We start from the raw sequence: 20260 nt of genomic DNA, 5'->3' as shown, positions 1-20260 counted from the left end.
AGAATCTCTGTGTGTCTGTATGTAGGTTATGTATGTTTGTTTGTCCTTCACATATCTTGAAAACCGTCATCCGATCTACTTTATACCTGGTGGATGTATTGTTGGGGACTCAAAGAAGCGCAGCGTAGAGCATGAAGTGGTTTGGATGAGTGGCTTTCGAGAATTATGTACAAATACCTCATAAACAGCACTGATTTGCTTCTTCTTCTGCACGTGGAGTCAACTAGCGGAAATACGGACAGCGCCACTCTGCCATTGCAACCCACATTGTGGTCAGAGGTGGGATTATATCCTGTACTGATAATGACTTGAAAAGGTTTAAGAGACTTAAGCTCTACTGTTGAACTGTGTACTGTGAATAAAACTTGGCATGTACGTTCAAGACTTAGCGCAGGATGTCTCAGACATGTTTTTATCTAACTAAAAAGCATATCTTGGGAACCGTTCGTCCGATCAACTTCACATTCAGCGGGTGTATTGCTGAAGACCCAGGAACGTGCAGTGTCGAATTTGGTGCAATTTGGACACGCGACATGTTTAATATTAATAAACTTTGAATAAACAAGTGAACAGTGAGCTGCTCAGCTCCGTGTCTAAGTGCAGTGGGGACTGTTTGATATAAACACTGTCACATCACAGTTGGGCGGGGCTTCTGGGCTCTGACTTGTTGAGCGGGACACACCCCACTCAGTTAAACTGCCCAAGAGAGAAAAACGAGTGTACGAAGGGGAGGAAAAAACAGAGGCGGAGGCAGTAAAACTAGCCAATAGGAGCACAGTCAAGTTTGATTCACAACAGAATCAGCCAATGGAAGGCTGTAAACTGATTTTACAGTTCAACCTCTGTTCAGTTTCATTGGTGAAGTTTCTGTTTCTTAGTCAGTTGATACATACATATGAGGTTCTCGAGAAATAATAATCAGTCAGCCCATTCCGAGCAGGTACATCTTGAACGGGCTCTGCACTAGTCCTCTAGAAATAATGAATGAGCTACCTACACAAGGAGATCCTGCCACCACTGTCAATATAATCATTATTTAGTTCATTCTAAGAATTGATCAAGTCTTCCAGCACTCAAAAATGTGTTTTTCTTCCTGTTCCTACAGTTGGATGTTTGACCTTCACTGTGCAGAATGATGTATATGCAGTTTGATACTGGAGGCTTTTTTTCACATTCATCTGCTGAAAATGGAAAGTTTCTGAGTGCTCACTGAAAATCTGATTTTAAAAAAGCATGATTTGTTATATCACAACTAGTTTGGAAGCCAATCTGGTCCAGTATGCAACTTAACAGATGATGTTGAAACTTGAAGCCTCCAGTACACGAAACATCTTGTGCCTAGTAGTTAAACTTTTTGAAATGAAAAATTATTTGCATATTTATAGATTCTGGAATTTTTGAGGGAGAAGGAGTAGATGCCATGTGAAGGGTTTTAACGAGGTAATTATAAATTATTTTTATGGAAAAACCATATCATACACACATTATTGTTCCAAGCAGAGTATGTTTATATGTTTCATACATGTCTACATGGGTTCTTTACAGTAAATAGAAGGACACTTCTAACATGCACTGAGACCAAGTGAATAAGTGCAAATCAAGCCCTCTGTAGACTAAAATCATATTAGGCAAATGTGTCTACAAATGTGCAAATATGGCTTAGCAAGTTTCTTAATAATTAGCAGCAATGCAAATCTATCTGCAGGAGCTCTGTACCAATCTTCACCATCTAAACAACACATACATACTAGTATCCCTGTCATAATTATGTTTTTGGACTATTCCCTGTTATGTTTTTCAGATGTATGCATCATATGTTGGTTTTTGAAACGAGCCATTATCTTGGATAAGTAATCTAGATATGCTAGCTGTATACTCTGGGGCTTGAAAACACTCCATGACAGGTTTTTGAATGTTGTTTGCCATGTGTGCAGGTGCTTGCTCACCTCATGGCATGTGCTGTAGTAGGTACTCAGTATAACAAAAATGGATGTTAAGTGATATAATGATGATTTACATGCTGAAATGAAAGTCTTACACTGTTGACGCGGAGGTTAATTGTATCGTTGCTCTTGTCTCCCATTACTGGTGACCAGATGGAGAAGCCAAATCCAGCAGAGTGGTAAATGCAGCAGAGTCCAGGCAGCCAGAAACCATACTGGGTTCAATCTCAACTGCTTAGTTTGTGCATAAATAAGAATAAATAGTTGGATGTGGCAGTCTATCAGAAACATGGACACAGCTAGAATCATGTTTACAAGGACATGAATAATCAGGTTTTTCATGTTCTGTGTAAACAAAAGTCTCAAAATTGGGATATTTAGGACCATTTACAATGGTGTGTTTAAACCAGCAGTTCCAAACCTGTATCCAAACATATGCAAATGATGATGATGGAGCAAAAGTCGACACTACTTCATTTTACAGGTCAAAAGTGTTTGGTACCACTGCCTTAAAATCCCAGGAAGAAAAACTAATGAAGATGGACCATGTGGTGATGACTTAGATATATAGTCTCTGTGATCTATCTATATTTTAAGCAAAGTTGAGATAACTTCAATGTCAGCAGATAAAATGAAGATACCTATTTTATATATATAATTTCAATAATAGTATAAAGTTCAATTTAATATTAATATTCATAATTCAAATTGCCAAAATACAAATATTCTCTGAGAAAACTGCACAGCTTTAGCCTCAGGCAACATGCTGTACTGTATTGTGCAGCAAGAGCAGAAATCACACCTCTAACTTTTTAATTACACCCTTGAGAAGTGCAGTTGACCTGTACAGTGATGTCTGCCCGTCTCAGCGTGGGCTCCTCAGGCCAACCTCAGGTCATCTTGTCCACCCTAGACCCCTGAGATTTTCTCCTCAATGAGGCTGGGAGTGCTGCAGGAGTCTGGAGGTGTGACCCATAAAGTAGTCTATCCTTCCCCCCTTCACAACAGAGGACCCACTCCTCCTCTAATTTAATCCTCTGAGCATTGAGACTGAAGTACACGCACTATGCACTCACATGCACATACACATGTAGTGGGTTTCTTTTTTTGATGGCATTAAGGGAGCTATGTGGAGTCTTCACAATATGTATATACATACACGTAGAAGTTATCTACAAATTTAAGGTGGATTTGGTTCTGTTTTTATGCCTATTTGAATTCTGAAACTCATCTTTCTTACACACCCTTACCCCTGTGTCTCACATATGAATGAAACACATTTGTTGTTGAATGTCAAGGTGTGAACGTACGTGATGTGTGATAGAAGAAGAAAAACAGACTGTTATTTCCTCAATACACTGTTCCTGTCAGTATTCATCTCTTGTAGATGGCCATGATGGTGACTATGTATGGATGTAAAATATGCAGACCTCTATGGGCGATTATGTGTGTGTGTGTATTTGTGCATTTGTGTGCATTTGTGTGCACGCATGCATTAGCATCACTTTTGTATCTGCAGATAAATCCAGGCACTCACCTTTGTTTATGCGCATCATTTCATGCATGCAACTGTGTGTTTATGTAGCAGACCAAGCCTATTTGCATCCGAGTTTTACTGCCATTCAAATCATTTATTCACCTCCCGGCTTACAGCATGGCTTCTGGCCTGCAGCTTTGTCCCAGCAGCTGTGTTGCACAGCCTTCCCCAGGCTTCCCCTACAATCTCTTGCTCTTTATCATGCATGGCACACCGCTGGACTACTGCAGGCGCAGAGCACTTCATCACCACAGCCTGCAGAGAGAGGCAGAGACAGACTGGAAGATGGGCTCAGGGTTCAAGAAGACCCCTATTAGGAGGGGATATCCCATAGGCTGGCTGGCTGGCTGGCTCAGCTCACTGCTTTTCGCCCCAGTTTCAAATATAAGTTAGGGAATGATGGGATAAAATGGGATGTCCTCATGTTTTAAGATTATTGGCAAATTGCTTGGTGATAAGGTTACGGATCAACTTCATTTTAATTCACTCAAACCAGCACGGTTTCCCTCCTTAAATTCCAGCCTGAGGGGATATCTGCGGCTAACAGCCTTGTGGAGTGGTTTCAGTGCGGAATTCTGTCAGAGGACATCTCCACTGAGAAAAAATGTTGAGTTGAGACAGAGGGGAACGGAGGAGGGAGACTGTTTCCTGATGTCAGCTCTAACTGGGCTGGGAGTATTCTAGCTTCTCTCAGGTACACTGATATCAATCCCTGACTGCCTGCTGTGGAGAGAAACAGTTGCACCAAGGTATCAGATTTAAGTGGGTAGGGGAGTTTTGTCACCGATCAGCTATCAACATTTCACAGCGACTCTTCACTGAGGTGTTCTCTGAGCCCACTGGATGTGGATCTCCATTTCTACCTTTCCTCCCCCTCCCTTCCTCTATTTTCATTTCTCTTCTTTTAATCTTTGTCTACTTCTCTCCCTTTATTTCCTTCCTTTTCAATCTCTCCTCTCTCAGGAGAGTGAATAATCTCTTTCAGTATCATGGATAATGGCCACTCTATAACAGAGCTGTCTCTCCAATTCATCAGGTCTGACCTTCAGGATGCATCTTGATGAGTGCCGAAGGTAATGACACCGCTCCACTCGCCAACGCTTGTGTAAGAAAAATACCCATAGTAGTGAAAATCAAATCAAGTTTGCATCTGATGTGATTGTTTGATCTGAGATTATTGTTACTTTGATGATATGGACAAGTATTGGCTTTCTGGTACTTCTTTATTAGGAGTTATGCTACAAAGCTTCATACACTTGGGCCTTTCATTTAATTTACACTGTATAATTTTAACTGCATTTGAGGCTAGTCCTTGAGAGCGCTTTGAAATTCAACAAAGCACAGCAAAAGGAATTTGCCCATGTTTCCAAAATGTACTGTATATTAAAGGGTTACAGTGTCCCTGCAGGCATGGGGACTGAAGAAAAAAAAAAAGTAGTGGCCATGTAGCAGTGCAGGCTGATCTCCATAGAGACTTCTCTATTGTCTGTCTGTACGTCTGTTCTGCACCCTGCCAAGACGCTGGAGAGATAGAAGCATGAGCAGAGTCACTGCCTCATAAAGGACATTCTCTCTCCGCTCCTGGTTCTGGGCTGCCGTTCAACCGTAGGCAGACTGCTTCCTGCATGTGTGGGTAGAACAACTCTATATCATCTGTTGGTTTGAAAAGACAGCTCTTTGTAGAGCGGCTTAGTGTATGTTTGTCACAGACCCAGCCAACACATGTTTGACAGTGATCAAATATTTGTGGTGTGTGTGGAACCTCCTACTCAAAGCAGTGAAGGGCAGCTCCACCAAATCAATACATATCACTTTTAAGGGATGAAAATGATGATAAATGGATGAAGGGATTGATGAGCAATGGCCTCTTGTCTCATGGCTGCGTACACTATTTATTCTAGCACAGGTGCGGTACCATATTTACCTTTTAGCATTTCAAATGTCTTAAATCCTGATTAGCAGGAGCTCTAATTACTTAGCCAGGATTATTGGAGTGCATAAGTAGTTAAGGATTTACAGTAAGTAACCTGATAGTTTGTCAGTGTGTTAGTGCACATGTCCATCTCTGGCAGTGAAGGATAATTTCTTCCCCTAGAATGATCACTGATGGCACAGACAGCAGTCTTCTATCTCTGAGCTAATGAAACCATCCTGACACATCATTCTCCCAACACTAACTTTTATCTCCTGTCCTCCTGCAGACTGCAGTAAAATGACCATTATTCTTTCTATGAGCGTGTCTGTGTGTGTGTTTGTGTGTGTTTATGCCTATTGCCTATGTATGCGTGAAAAGCCTTCTCTATTCATCAAGATGTCACCTGTAATGGCTGCTAAATTAACCATGTGTTTCGGGGAGCAAAGCTGGCTTGATAAATCTCTCTGTGGCAGGAGGTGTGTGTGGTCCACTCCCATCCACCTCTACTGTGACCTTCCTGTGGTGGGGGATCCTCCATTAACTGGGGCTCCAAAACAGCATCTCCATAGACAATCATCAAATGTCAAAGGATGTTCAGTTAATCAACTAGTATGCTGTACAACATAACCTTAGTCAACAGTGTGTTGTACTGTTCAGTCCATTTGTCTAGACAGGGATGGAAAGTAATCATCTATTTAATATTTCTGTTTTTAGCTGCTTTTAATGAACACCATTTCCCATGAGCCGAGGACTGTAATAATCTCCAAATAGATTGCAGACTTTTGTGAAAGGTGTCACTTGTAGTGATGAACTGACAGATAGTTGTCACAACTCTGCAGTTCCACTCAGTTCTGTGGAGCGTTTTAGCATCTTTCGGCGCATTGTTTTGGTTTTACAAGCCGCAGCTTTACTATCTTAGTTAAATCTGACCACTCTCAACAACCACATTAGCAGCAGCAGGCAGCTACCGGTCCAGCACCAAATGTCAGACAGATAAAGTTAGTGACTGGAAAGTGAACATTTTGGAGGATTTAGGAGCTAAAGAGACAGACTTTTCCCACAGGAGTTGGTGGACTTGAAAGAGAGAGACATTTGTCAGCCCTAAAACATGAATCCAAATGAATGCCAGTGTTGCTACATGTCTACTTTCACTGTAAAAAAAACCCCAAAACAACAACAACCCTGTTTTAAGAGAATGTGACTGGGTATCATCAGTAAGGGAACAACAGTTAGGCCTATGTGTGCTACTATGCTGGTGAAACTTAATGGCAGCTGAATGTTAACAAATTAATAGATGCTTTTAACTTTGCTCATATTCTACATGCAAGCGCTGTGGTGGAAATGTGAAAACACCTCCCACCTAATGGTCCTGCTCTTCTTTTTATGTAGACACTTCAGGTTTAATTTAATGGATGAAATGGTGAATGGCAAATTTTCATATAGTCACACAATCCAAACAATTCACGCTTTAGGAATTGTCTGTGTGTGGCACAACTCAATATCTACTATCGCTCTCATCTCCAAGTGTTAACTGTGTTCACCTAACAGATGTTTGACATCAATGCTGACCCCTTAATCTCAGTCTTCAAGATATCAAACCGAAAGACTTATCGTAAGAATAGATAGGCTACTCATTTATCTTACATGGAATATGGATAGCAGACCACAGGAACACTTTTTTTGATGAAAGAATGAAAGAAACCCTCAATACAAGATTTCATTGAGTTACAGAGACTATAATGGAGCAGTGGCTAGCCTGGAGATGACACAAAGCTATTCAGGTTTTCAAACTGTATCTATGTATATGAGAAATATAGAAGAGTTGAGGGGTCTGGTATGTGGCAAGCATCTCCACCAGCGCACCCAGCGGTTTGCATTGAATAACGTTGCAGAATGATAATAATAATATAAATACAAACAATTCAAATGCTGTTTGACACTGAGGAGAAAAGAAGGATCAAGGTGTTGCAATGTAATGATTTTTGGCAGTGCTTCAGAAAAAAAAACACCGGCAAGGATTAAAATAAAAGGAAAGTAAAACAACAGGGCCTGTAACAGAGTGGAAAAACACAACAAAAGGAGCAGTATCCTGGGGTGCAGATTGATTCCTATCAGCTGGTACATAGACAGTGACCTGCGGGGCGAGCTTATCTTGGCTCATGCTCTATCTCCCCTACATTCTGATCCCACTGCTGTAGGGTTTGGACTGGTTGGGAGGAACAGGGGAAGAGTAGTTGGCCGGATGAATGGATGGATGGATAGATGAATGATGTAGTTTTGTGAATAGATGACGGGAGGAAGAGGGAGACGGATGAAAGACGTTGAGGAAGGTTGTAGGAAAGGAAATAGAGGAACGGAGGGAGTGGGAGATGGAACGATTGTGTCTGGAGAAAGTCTGATAGATAGGGGACAGAGTGGGGAACATCAGGAGAGAAGGTTAGTCTGAGGAGGAAGAGCCTCCCTCTGTGGAGTAATCAGGGCATGATCAGCAGATGGGAGGGCAGGGAGAGAGGAACGAGAGGGACAGCTGGAGAGATGGAGGAGATAAAGCAGAGATAGAGGGGAGATGCAGAACAGAAGCGTGGAGACTGGCCAGCATGTAAAAAGAAAATAGAGGATGAAAATGGCAGTGCACAGATGTGGGGAAACAAAGGGAGTAGAAGAGTGGACGCTGGCAGAGGAGAGGATGATTAAGTGTTCACTTAAAAAGGCTAACACGTTCACTGCGGGGTTGCGGGACAGGCAGCCACGAATATGCACATGACCAGTCAAATGGACAAAGTATGAAAGAACGGAGAGGCGGAAACAGAAGTGGTGCTGATAAGCTTAACTCGACATTCTTTTAAAAAGGGACATTTTTAGATTACAGCTGTGATTGATGCAGCGCAGGATTTGAATCAATATTCTCAAGAGTATTTTAAGCAGACACATTATTACAGTATCTTTTTCTGCTTACTTACGCAAGTTGACTGGAATTTTCTGGGTTTCCTTTTATTTTAATTAGCATGAGAGAGATCAGTGCTGATTCACTGAACCTGACCTTCCCTCCCAGCTCATTACTCCTTCACAAGTAGATCCAGTTCACCGTCAATTAACTAACTTTTAATGAAGAGAAGGGCTGTTGAGCAAGACCTACAACTGTTCTGGTGGTAATGTAACACACCACTACCTTTACTGCTTTTAATGGCAACCTGCAAGGCTATCATCACACAAGAATACAGTTTTAAGAAGCAGGTAATAATAGTTTTGATGGATGGTCCTGGCACAGGCAGGCTACAGAGACGTGTTGTAAAAGGAAATGTTCCTCATTTAGCAGCAATAAGGAATATACACTTAAAATATTTGGCCTAAAAAACTGATGACATTCCCATCAGTCTCAGTTGTGCTTTATGTTTAGTGCTAATGAGCAAATGTTAGCATGCTAACATGCTAAACTGTGAAGGTGACCATATAAAACATTACACATGCTAAACATCAGAATGTTAGCATTGTCATTGTGACTATGTTAGCACAGTGACGTAAGCATATAGCTCAAAGCACTGCTGTGTCTTAAGTCCAACCTTACAGAGTTGTTAGCATGGCTGTTGTTTTATCCAATTCTACAAATCAACTTTAATCAAAAAGCTTTTGGATCAAAATATAGCTGCACTCTTGAACTACAAACTCAAAGTTTTCTGTATGTACATCTAGATCAAAACATTCCCTTACACTTTGAATAGTTTAAGCAACGTGACTTCCACGTAGTTATTTTGAATATGACCTTGTAGGTTTCTGTTCTAAGTAAATCATAGCAGACATATTGAAACGTCCACTTCCCTTCCCAGCAAATAAAAAGATATCTCTATTGGGCTGAGTGACAAAAAGTACAAATTTCTTCCCTTGTTTGGAAGAAAGAAGATGAGACCATCACTTTCTCACCCCGAAACCATTGGCAGATTGAATAAAGACTACGGTAAGATGAGGATTTTCAGGTGGGAGGTTACAAAGCACACCATGGCTATTATTTGTGCACTGCTATCAAAAGACATTTCATCGTCTTTATAAACGCTCACCTTCTCATCAAGGGCAGACTGCTTCTTTCAATGTTTGCACTACTTCCCAAACCTTGTCTGGAAATGTTCAAGTAGGCTGTATGAACACCATGTCATGTATTAGGCCTTTCAAAGAAGAATTTATTTTTACAAATGATAGAATTACACAATGTTCCTGTTATTATGTGCAGTGTCTAGCACTGTTGCCTCACATCAAGATCCACTGGCTAGCTGGCTGTCTGTAGCCTGTCTGTAGGGAATTTGCATGCTCTTTCTATGCTTGTGTGGGCTTCCTGCACTGGTCTGGAGAGTATTTTATTAGTTACTCTAAAGGAGGTGTGACTGTGCAACCCTAACGCCAGGCGCCAGGCCAGACAGGAATGTCAGCATTGGACAATTCAGCAAAACCCTGGATCATGTCCAATGATGTTTGGTTTTTTGTTTTTTTTACTCCTGCTGCCAAGTCTTTTTCAATTTCTCAGCATGGCATCTCTGATATGGTAAAGGCAAGGGAAAGATAGTGGTTATGGCAAATAGATTATGGTTAAAGTATGGACAAGGTTGGACAACTAAAACCTTTGATTATGGTTAGCGAAAGTTGGCTGTTATGCTGAAAAATGTTTGATGTTGATTGCAGGTCTGTGACTAGATCTGATCTCTGATCTCCGGTGATGTTGGCACCGGACGTAACACTGAGCCGTTTTAACTTTTCAGTGCTTAAGCAATACTTTCTTGTTGTTTATGGCATTTCTTATGCACTTGTCTGCTTACAGTCATTTCTTTCTTTAATTTAAGAAAAAAACAACCCAGAGAAACCCCAACTTCATTCTAGCACTCTTTCTCATTGCACTTGTACTTTGTCAGCTACTTGAGACTTTGCACCATGGCTCTTTTGATTCAGCTTGATTGTCTTGCCTCGCTTGTAAGTGGCTTTGGATAAAAGCATCGGCCAAATGACAAAATGTAAACATTAGATTTAAATCTAAACTTGTGAAATACTGATCATCCGAGATGGATGGAATTCCCTGAACTGTAAGTGACTGGCAACCTGAACACCTATAGAAACAGTGTAAGAGTAACTGTAACATCAGATCAAAATCAAGCCCCTGTGTGTATCACAATAACATTTGGTCCTGGGTTTCCATTAGTTTTGCCACTCTAAATTGAAAAGACAGTCTTTGAGCAAAGGCATTATTCATAGTATTTTTTTTAACAACTTACAACAGAATCAAACTTTAGAAACAAAGTTTTTATGGAAATTTTCACATGTATTTCCCTCTGGACAAGAGCAATTACTGTGAATGAAAAAACAAGTATATAGAGAATACTTCCTTCATTCTTAGATTGTGTAAAATTGCTCATAAAAAAATCAGTGCCTACAAGATTGTTTCTTGAATTAACGCATGATCAACATGGTGAAAGTGTAGTTACATTTTCCGGGAATTATGCTGTTAAACCTACACAGATACCCTCCCGTCTTTGACATCTTACAGCAAGATAATTATAGTTGTATTGACGTGGAGGTTTCAAGTTCTTACTGTAGCTTATATTTACTTGGTAAATGCCAAGTATAGTACAGCTGGCTGGAAAAAAAGAAGTTTTATCCTCCTTGATCTTTTCCTATAAAGCTTGAACTCAGCTGCCTCTTCTTTCTTTAGTGGGGATAGTGGATGTACTGCTGGAGAACATTTTGACTGACTGACTGGTTTTCTTGGCTGGTATTTTGCTCAAAATCCATTACCCATTTGGTGGAGGCAAACAAGTAGAACAAGGACAGGAGGAAGGCTTGAGTGAGTCAGACACCCAAGGCTTTTGCCATAACTGGTTAAAACATGCTGTGTTGTTTTTGGCAAGACAGAGTCTATCTAATCTGACAGAGAAGCTAACACATTTCATTTAATGGACACTTATTCCAAGAGCGAATATGAATGCAAACATTTTCACCATATCAGTCCCAGTGGGAGGCAAATCATTGCTTATTGAATTACATAAAACCAGAAGCTATGTATTTTTTGAGCTGACCCAAACCTTTGAGAGGCGCCTCTTAAGGGTTTGTTGATTTGTTGTTGCTTTTCTAAACACTAAACTGAACATGATGTTAGAGCATTTTAGAACAATTGCTGTACAAATAACCAGCACAACCCAAACCCCTGGAGGCAATACATGCCTTTCACCCAAGATAACTAATTGCAAAGTGCATAACAGTTTTTGAGTGATGTAGGGAAATTTTTTTTTTTTCCTTTTTTGGACTTTTTTTTTTTTTTTTTAAGAATTTCTTTTTTACAGAACAGTTTTAGATGAATGGAGGGAGAGAAAACATCAATGTCTTCATGTGATGTAACCAAAAAGAAACATCTGGTGATGGTAAAAGATTAAATCTTTTCTTGCTTCTCTCAACCACAGTGCACAGTATGAATCCCAATTTGAGAGATCACAATTTACCTTTTCTAAGAGATTAAAGAATAATGTTTATATCCAAGGCAATTCATCCTATTGGCAAAATAGCAAACAATGCATGAATGAAATAAATAAATGAAAAAGTAATCCTCTTGCAGAGCAGATGGCAGCCAAGAGGCTGCTTACAGGTTATGTCAGGATACATTTTATTTTAGGTTTAATTTTTAACAGAATGACATATACGGTATCTGTTTGTTTAGTGTCTGGGTTAAATGCTTTACACACTGAGATTCGGGGAACAATAGTGTTGCTGGCTTCTGTTCTACACCTGTTACACAGGTAGACACTTGTTTTCTGTGCCCAAATGAAGGAGAGCTAGAATACGTGTTCTGCTCTGTTTGAAGGGTTGGCAGAGGGCAAAAATCATCAGCATGCACAGAGTGCAAAATGTGTGCTGAGATTTTGTTTTCTGCCTTCATTAAACCCCTAACCTTGACCTTAACTCTTCATATTTCTTTCAACAATTTCCAAACTTTTGAAGCTTTGGCCTTTGTAAATATTCATAAATAAAATAAAATATTTGAACGGCACGGAAAATTGTGGGGGAGTTTGGGTAGAAGTTAGTTTGGGGGCAGTGTGCTGCAAGGCAAGGTTGTGCTGCACTTGTTAAACTCTCCGCATTGACTAAAGTGTGTGTCTCTGTGTGAACACTTTGCCTTGAGTTTCTGTGCTGCCGTATTATCTCTGCATGTTGGATGGGAGAGGTCACAGCTGGAGGCTAAGCTCCGCTATTCCATGTGAAGAGGCTGCTTGTTGTGGACCCCATCTTGCTGCTCTAATGAACTCTTTCACCTGCTACAGCCTTCGCTCTGTTGTCAGGAGCTGAGGGCCAAACTAGCACAGAACAGCATGATGTAGTATGGAACTGCATTAAGTGAGTAATCAGCCACAGAGGCGGCAGCAGCAGCGGCAGTGTTTTTTTTCAGTGGATTTGTTTTTTGTCACTCGTTATGACCCACAGAACAGAGATAAGCTATGATATTTTACAGTAACTCTACTCGCCAGAAAAACAAGTGAATTGTTCGTTCAAGCGCCTAAAATGACCTATGTTCATGCTTTCCTGCCTCTTGCAGTTTTAGCAAATAATGATTGTCCTCTCTCAGTAGCAGAAGGCAGAAGTAGCATAATATTGTTTTAAAACCACAAACCCTCTTCAGGCGGAGGTCAGAGTGGCTGTTTGGGTGTACAGAGCGTGTGATGTTTTGACTCCGCAGACAGTGTTCACATACTTTTTTCTACTAAAAGTTATCAATGGTTTCTTTTAGTCATCAGTCAAGATGTCTCCCTACACTTAACAAAGTAGTTTCTGCTTCCCAAACTTGACCAAATGTTAGGACAACAATAGGAAAATATATGATAAATAAAAGACTAAAACCAACAATGTATTAGTCCTTCTCTTAGTATTTCTAACCTTCCTACCCTGTCCGTGACTCTCAGCCCTTAAAAATGAAACATAAGATTAAAAATAGGTCACAAGATATTCCGTAATAAATAAAGGGCATGGGCTTGACGTGCTAGTGAATATTTAGGACAGAGTATGATGACTGAAAATATACCTGTGTTTATGGTAATGAAGGAACATGTCACCCAATGTGTTTGTGTGGTTTTTAACCCTAATCTTACCGACTGGGGTACCCGGAGACCCCAGAGGTTTACTTTTTGTCATATCTCACTGGTGCTTTACTCTATCATTCCAATTTTTTTTTATGACTTTGACAATCAATTTGTTCCCAATGACTTCATATCATTGTTTTCTGTTTCTGTTAGTGCTTTTTAAAAATACCAATGTATTGATGTCCTGGGGGACCCAAGTCAAAAGGATCCAATTCTGCCTCTGCAGTTTTAATAGATGGGACTATTTAGTGAGTTTATGTTTGCCATGGGTCCTAATTTATAGTGTAACACTCTCAGGGGGGACTCTGTCTGTCATTTTGAAGGAGACAGACACAGATGCAGCAGATGCATATGCTCTGTCGACAACCTTAAATTTTCATTTTACACAATATGCTAATTAACTGTAACTTTCCTAAAATAATAATGATCTGTTTATTTCAGATGACATTAATTACATAAATAATAACGTTTTGAGAGGAAATAAGTTTAGTTTCTTACAGTAGTCTACTCTTGACCCCAGTCGATAGTCCTTGTATGTTAAAAAGGATGTAGGATGAAATAATGAGCCATATCAAGCTTTGGTTATATGGGTGATACTTGTTAATTGGTAGTTTCTGTGGGATTTGTTGACAAAAAGAAAAATAGATTATCACCAAACATATCCTTTAAAGGACCATACCAACCATTTTACATGTTTTAGCATATTAACTATGAATCACATACATGACTGCTAACCATTTTGCAAACTATGCTGTTGACTTTTAGGCATTTGATTTGACAACCTATTTGGTCATTTAGGTATAAGGAGTTGCTGGGCAGAATATACTGTACATACTGGATATAATAGGTCTTACACTGGATCAATGTGTTTCAATAGTGACAGAGTAATTCTTTCTACGTACTACTTACTCCAAAGCCCTCTGGATGCATCACTGATATTTACCATTGTCTGAAAAATGAATGTTGAACTAAATAAGATTTCCCCGTCAGCCTGCTACATCTGACAAATCAATGAAAGTCAATAGGTGTCAATGAGGGGCCAAAACTCAGTTGAACCTCTCAACTACCCTGGTTGTCTCTCACATATCAATAGGTGTTTGTAGCTCTACATCAGCTTTAATGAAGTCTGTCCCTTTCTCTGCTCACACCTTTTAATCTTGTATTGACGTTTCTTGCCGGCCTTGTGATAACAGCTTATAAGTCACCTTTATGGAGGCAGCAAATAAAGTGGTAACTACAGCTGTTGAAAGGCTGTCAGAGGCAACAGAGCTAGTAAAAATAAGAAATATGTAATAGGATTCTCTTTATTCCTGATAGAGGAGAACTACTTTGCAGACAACTATTGAGGGAAAATTGAGGCAAGATTGAAGTCGTTTTTGATGTCTTTCCATCCCATCTTTGATGGGGAATAGTTTTTTTTATTTATTTATTTTTTTTTACTCTGCTCATTATGAGTACATACAGTCTGGCTGTTTTTCTGATGGTTGGCAAGCAGGAGCTGGGGTGGAACTGCAGGTGCAGCACAATACAGAACATCTGCATCTGTGTCTGGACAGGAAAAAAGCAGGCATTAAAAATGAAAAGCCAAAGCAAAATGGAACGGCATCTGTCCTCTGTGTTTAATGCGGATCGACCTCTTCATTGTGATGTAGATAAGCGTCACCCCAGCAGCACCTCAGGTGATTAACTGCAGTGTTTGTGAAAGATTGTATAAACAAACAGGTGTCCTCCACTCCCACTGCAGCTCATTATAACTCTGCTCATTTTGTTTTGGTTTATTTTACTGCATCTCTTTTTTTTTTAATATACTTGAATGTGTCAATATCGTTGATACATTTCCTCTTATTTAAACATCTGGATACAATTTTTTACTTTTTACTTTTTGTGTTCCTTCACCCATACAGAAAACACAGTGCATACATGAACAATATAGTAAGTAATAAAGTTATTGATCATAGCGTCCATACATATTCACACATACATATATATCTATACATTCCTGTAGCCACAAGTATGAACATAAACATAATTAAATGGAAGAAAAAAAATTATTGCATCTTTATCAACTGTATGGTGGCTATTCTGAAGAAACACTTGCTTTGTGACTATGTGCTATATATGTGTGTGTGCACCTGTGTGTGAGAGTACAAGTGCGCATATGTTCTGCACAGAGAGTCCCAGGCTTATTGGTGCTCTTTCCCAGTCTCTAATGGGGTGTGGAGAGAGCAGTTCTACATCTCTCTGTAAAATATGACTCAGGCAGACAGACCACGTTGGCTAATGGCAGGTGAGAGATTGAAATGCTTCATGAAAAGGACAAAAGCAGGACACTCCAGTGTGCTAATGTCAGCTTTTAACATATACCCGAACAAAAGATGGCTGGCAAGAGAAGCGATACGGAAGACAAGAACAAAACGACGTCTAATGCATCTCATAGTGAACTCAGGCAGAACAGAGTATTGTTAAAGCGAGCGAGGTAGGGTGTTACTGGAGCTGCGGTGTTTGTGTGTGTGTGTGTGTATGTGTGTGTGTGTGTGTGTATTGTATGTGCACACGCTCGCCTCGGAGCTTTTGTGCGAGTTGTCGAGTGGGTGGCTTTGCAGCAGGCTTCAAAACCTCTACATCAGCATCTTCTCTCTAGCGACCAATTAGCTTAGACATTCAAAAAATTTTTTCAAAATAACTTTTTCTCCATTTGCATCTTTTTCATTTGCTTATCTCTCATTCAACCGGCAGGACTTTCTCTGCCTCCTAGGCTTTCTTCGGCTTCAGTGATGTCACACCTGCAAGATAATTGGATAAACTCAATTCAAAGCAAGAGCTCATGGATACCAAGACAGTGAGGCACCATTTAGCCACGGCAGAAACGGGGCATTGCTGAAAACATTCAGGATGGAACGGCGAACGCTGACCTGATACCCCTTGTGAATTGGGGGATTTAAAAAAGCATCATCATTATTTAATGATCCAATTCATCTTGATATTAATATGTGGTTGTTCAGCCTTTAAAAGCTATATGGGAGACACATGCATCTTGCTTTCTTCACTTATTTTACTAAATGTTCATATTTCAAAGCTAAAGTGTTTTAACAGTGAAGGAATTCTGTGTTTTTGGCACATATTTGTATTGCATGTGTGCACGCATATGCACATGTGTATAAGTGTGCACAAGCTTCTACACAATGTATGTGCAGGAGCAATTCTCCAACCCTCCCAAACGTCAAGTCTCTGCCATCTCTACGGATCAATTCCAGCTGAATCTGGGATGAATTATTAATGCCCACATTCTGTTTTTTACTGATGGGGAAATCATTTGAGATGGATTTTTTTTTTTTTGAGCTCCCAATGAATTCATCAGTTGTTTAAGGTGTCAATATTATTTCCAGATATCGCTCCAGCAGAGAAGAAGCGCTGATCAGGATTCCTGACATAGTGACATTGTTGCTCTGACCTTGAGCAAGATACTTAACCCAGCGTGCGTCGATACATATTCATTGATGCCATTTACCCACATGCCACCAAGCAGCCATGTTTATACAATGCACAGAATTGCAATGTGTCATATAGTGGCAGCATACATTAGTAGCTGCAGATGTTACCACTGTGTATGTTCTTTTTTTTTTTACTCGTGTGTGTGGTTTCCATATGACGATGGTAGACTGAATCCTTTGGTAGTGGATAATGGCAGACTTAATGGCTGTTGTGGGCGAAACTAGAGCTTAAGTAGGGTTATACAGCTTCCAATTGGAAGTTTCATTACGACTTACTGTAATTAAACTTTGAATTTGATTCTGCATCTTTAGAGGCTAAACGAAAGAGGATTCCCCCGAAGAATGCCTCTATAAATTTGCGGAAAAAGTAACTTAAGAGACAAATGATATTGTTAGCTTGATGTCAAGGGTGGTGCCAATGGTACTCTGAGGCGGTGATTGACGCCTCTGTTTGTGCGAGACCTCAGCCAGAACAGGATGAATAGAGCACAGTTAGTGTTGCCAGCTGAGATCAATAGGCTGCAGTCTCAGGTAAGCACTGTGGCTTCACCCTTTGGGCATTTCCTGAAACGATGATAAATGCGAGGTGTTTGTTGGTTTGAAATGTGATATTTTTCATTTGTCACATTATATCATGTCATATCAGTGATTATACAGGAAAAGAAATGAGGAGCGGAAGCTACTGTGAGACCTTATTCCATTATCTCATAGAATAATGTTTTGCACAGCCTCGGTGGACCTCGATAACAGTGAAGCAATATCAACACCAGGATATTAGAAATCCATGTTAAAAGTTTTTGCACTTCAATTCTTCTGGTGATATCAAAATAAACCAGCTTCACTCGGTCGGCGTCAGCAGTAAATTCAAGATTGTCCCATAAGCTTTTATGTGTTCTTTTGCGCAGACTTAATAAGATGCTATGGTGAGACATGGATTGCATGTAGAGGGGAGAAAAAAGAAACCGAAGGGAAATCTTGCAACATGACCGCCTGCCTGTTGGAGCAGTGAGCCAACCACACCAGCTCTCAGGGGACCTATCAGCGTCTGCGGTGGGCAACAAATAGCTTTACTGCCCGGTCCCGTATAGCGACCACGGAGGGAAAGGGGCTCTGGGATTGACCTGTAAACCAAACACATCACCACATTCAATCTGTTGCCTTATTAATCTAATCAACAGCTCACTCAGTGCTCCTCAGAGACGACCATCACAGCACGACAGAGAAACCTAAACAGACAATGACAGTCTGGTCCACTGAAAACAGTTTTGAGGATGACTTCCTTTTCCAATTAAAGTGTAAAACAGTGATGTGAGGGATTGAAAAAGTCAGTTTCTCTTCTGTGAAAACATGTTCTATGAGATGAAATACTGAAGGTACTGGTTGTTTGCCAATTTCCATCACCTCGCATTTACATCAACAGAAACAATCCAGCAGCAAATTAATATAATTAATATTGATTATAAAAAAAAAAAATCTGTGTTTAAACAATTTAATGAATTAATTTATTTTAATGTCTTTTATTGACTCATATATAATCAGTGAGGAACAGAGCAAACATTTTAGAGTTATATATGTTTTTTCTTGTTAACCCAACAACAGGCACCAGCTGACACTAAACACACACACAAACACACAGGTATACAGCTTAAACCCACACATGCAAACACACCTTCAACACAACAAACAAAACAAGCAGGTTGTATGTGAACATCTAGTAAAACAAAAGATAGAGGAAATAATGAAAACAACTTCATATCATAAGTAGAGAAGAGTGGAGGAATGAGGCAGGAATGCATTTACATTTGTCACAGATAGGATGCACCTCAGGATTTTAGCTCAGTTTTGGGTGGAATATGGATGGATTGTTTTTTATGACTAATCTAATTACTCATTTAGTCTATGAAATGGTGACCAGCCAACACTCCAAAACCCAAAGATATTCAATTTACAGTGATATAAAACAGTAAAACGCCACAAATCCCACATTTTGAGGGGCAGGAAACAGTAAATGTTAAGCTTTTTTTCTTGAAAAATTGCCATTTATAAATTATCAAAATTGTTGACTATTTTTTTTTGATCATTCAGCTAATCCTCTAATCATTTCAGCTCCTCTGTGAACTTTTTAAGGATGCAGAAGATGAGTATTTTGTTGAAGGCCAAGACCCAAGTTTCATTTGAGAAATTAAAATCCAGATCTCATTCCCTGCGGTTTTAATGGCTGACATGGGTGAGCAATATGTTTCAGATAAGGTAAGATAAAACCAGAACTCATCCCTTCAGAGTAGGTTTAGAGACAGAAAATATCAGTAGGGTTATCTGGGGGTTTCTCCTGGAATTGAGGTATTCGGGTGGCAAAAAATGAGTTCTGAAAAAATCAGCCGACCAAATATATCTGTCAAGTGGGAGAAAGATGCAAAGACATTATCAACTGAAAGGTTTTCAAAACATTTTACACCCGTATGCCAGATTTGGAATGCACGATCAAAAATGCATGGAACAAAGACATGGTTGGTTGCAACTAGACTACACAGTCCGTCCTCTCAAGAAAAACAACAGTATAGGTCTAAAATACAGGCCGGCAAAAACAACCTATAGTTATGTTTACGCCATCTAGTGGCCATAGTAATTGTGACCTGGGGAAGTGATGCCGTTCAGATGACGTCAATATAAGATGACTTGATAAGGTGACTTGATAAGATGATTTTTGATTTGTTTGGTAAATAGAATGAACCTTGCTGCTGTTCGATTCCCGTTTCCAACCATGAGCGTCATGTTTCCAAGTCGTGACTTTTTAAAAAAAACTGTAACGTTGTGGTGTTTACTGTTGCCATGACAGCGAAGTTCGCATAAATTTAACGAAGTATATCATGATCCTCTCCTAACCCTAACCAATTGGTTTGTGTGCCTAAACCTATCCAGATCTGACTCTCACACCATAAAAAACAGTGATTTGTAACAGTTTTGGTGCATTACTACAGCCGCTAGATGATGTAAACGTAACTACAGGTCGTTTTTGACAGCCTGAATTTTAGACCTGTACTGTTATTTTCTTATGAGGATGCATTGGGATTACAAAGTGAGAGTACAAATCCAGAGGGAGTGACTAATGACTGGATAGCCTTTTGGTATGTTTGAGAAAAGTCTAAAGCTGCACTGAAAATGGCCACTAACGAGACAGAAACACATGTACTGGCCTCCATAGAGACTCAGGCTGGAAACACACCTTGAATCACACATAATGATTCAAGGTGATAGTACATCCAGTAGGACAA

General features: G+C 39.9%; 1 protein-coding gene across 20 annotated transcripts in view; it reads left to right on the top strand.

The window, feature by feature from the left end:
* Positions 1 to 20260, top strand: part of tenm1 (teneurin transmembrane protein 1) — a 233099-nt gene that overhangs the window by 14257 nt on the left and 198582 nt on the right. For 19 of the 20 annotated variants that reach the window (XM_042418939.1, XM_042418937.1, XM_042418938.1 and 16 more), the window contains one exon: positions 4517 to 4585. The exons of the other annotated variant lie outside the window; for it this stretch is intronic. The gene's annotated coding sequence lies outside the window, so the exon portion shown is untranslated. The remainder of the gene's footprint in view (positions 1 to 4516; positions 4586 to 20260) is intronic. 20 annotated transcript variants of the gene reach the window in all.

This window comes from Thunnus maccoyii, chromosome 8 (genome assembly GCF_910596095.1).
Source record: "Thunnus maccoyii chromosome 8, fThuMac1.1, whole genome shotgun sequence".
Taxonomy (NCBI): domain Eukaryota; kingdom Metazoa; phylum Chordata; class Actinopteri; order Scombriformes; family Scombridae; genus Thunnus; species Thunnus maccoyii.
Note: the sequence above shows the minus strand (reverse complement) of the source record. Positions and strands in the feature narration are given on the sequence as shown.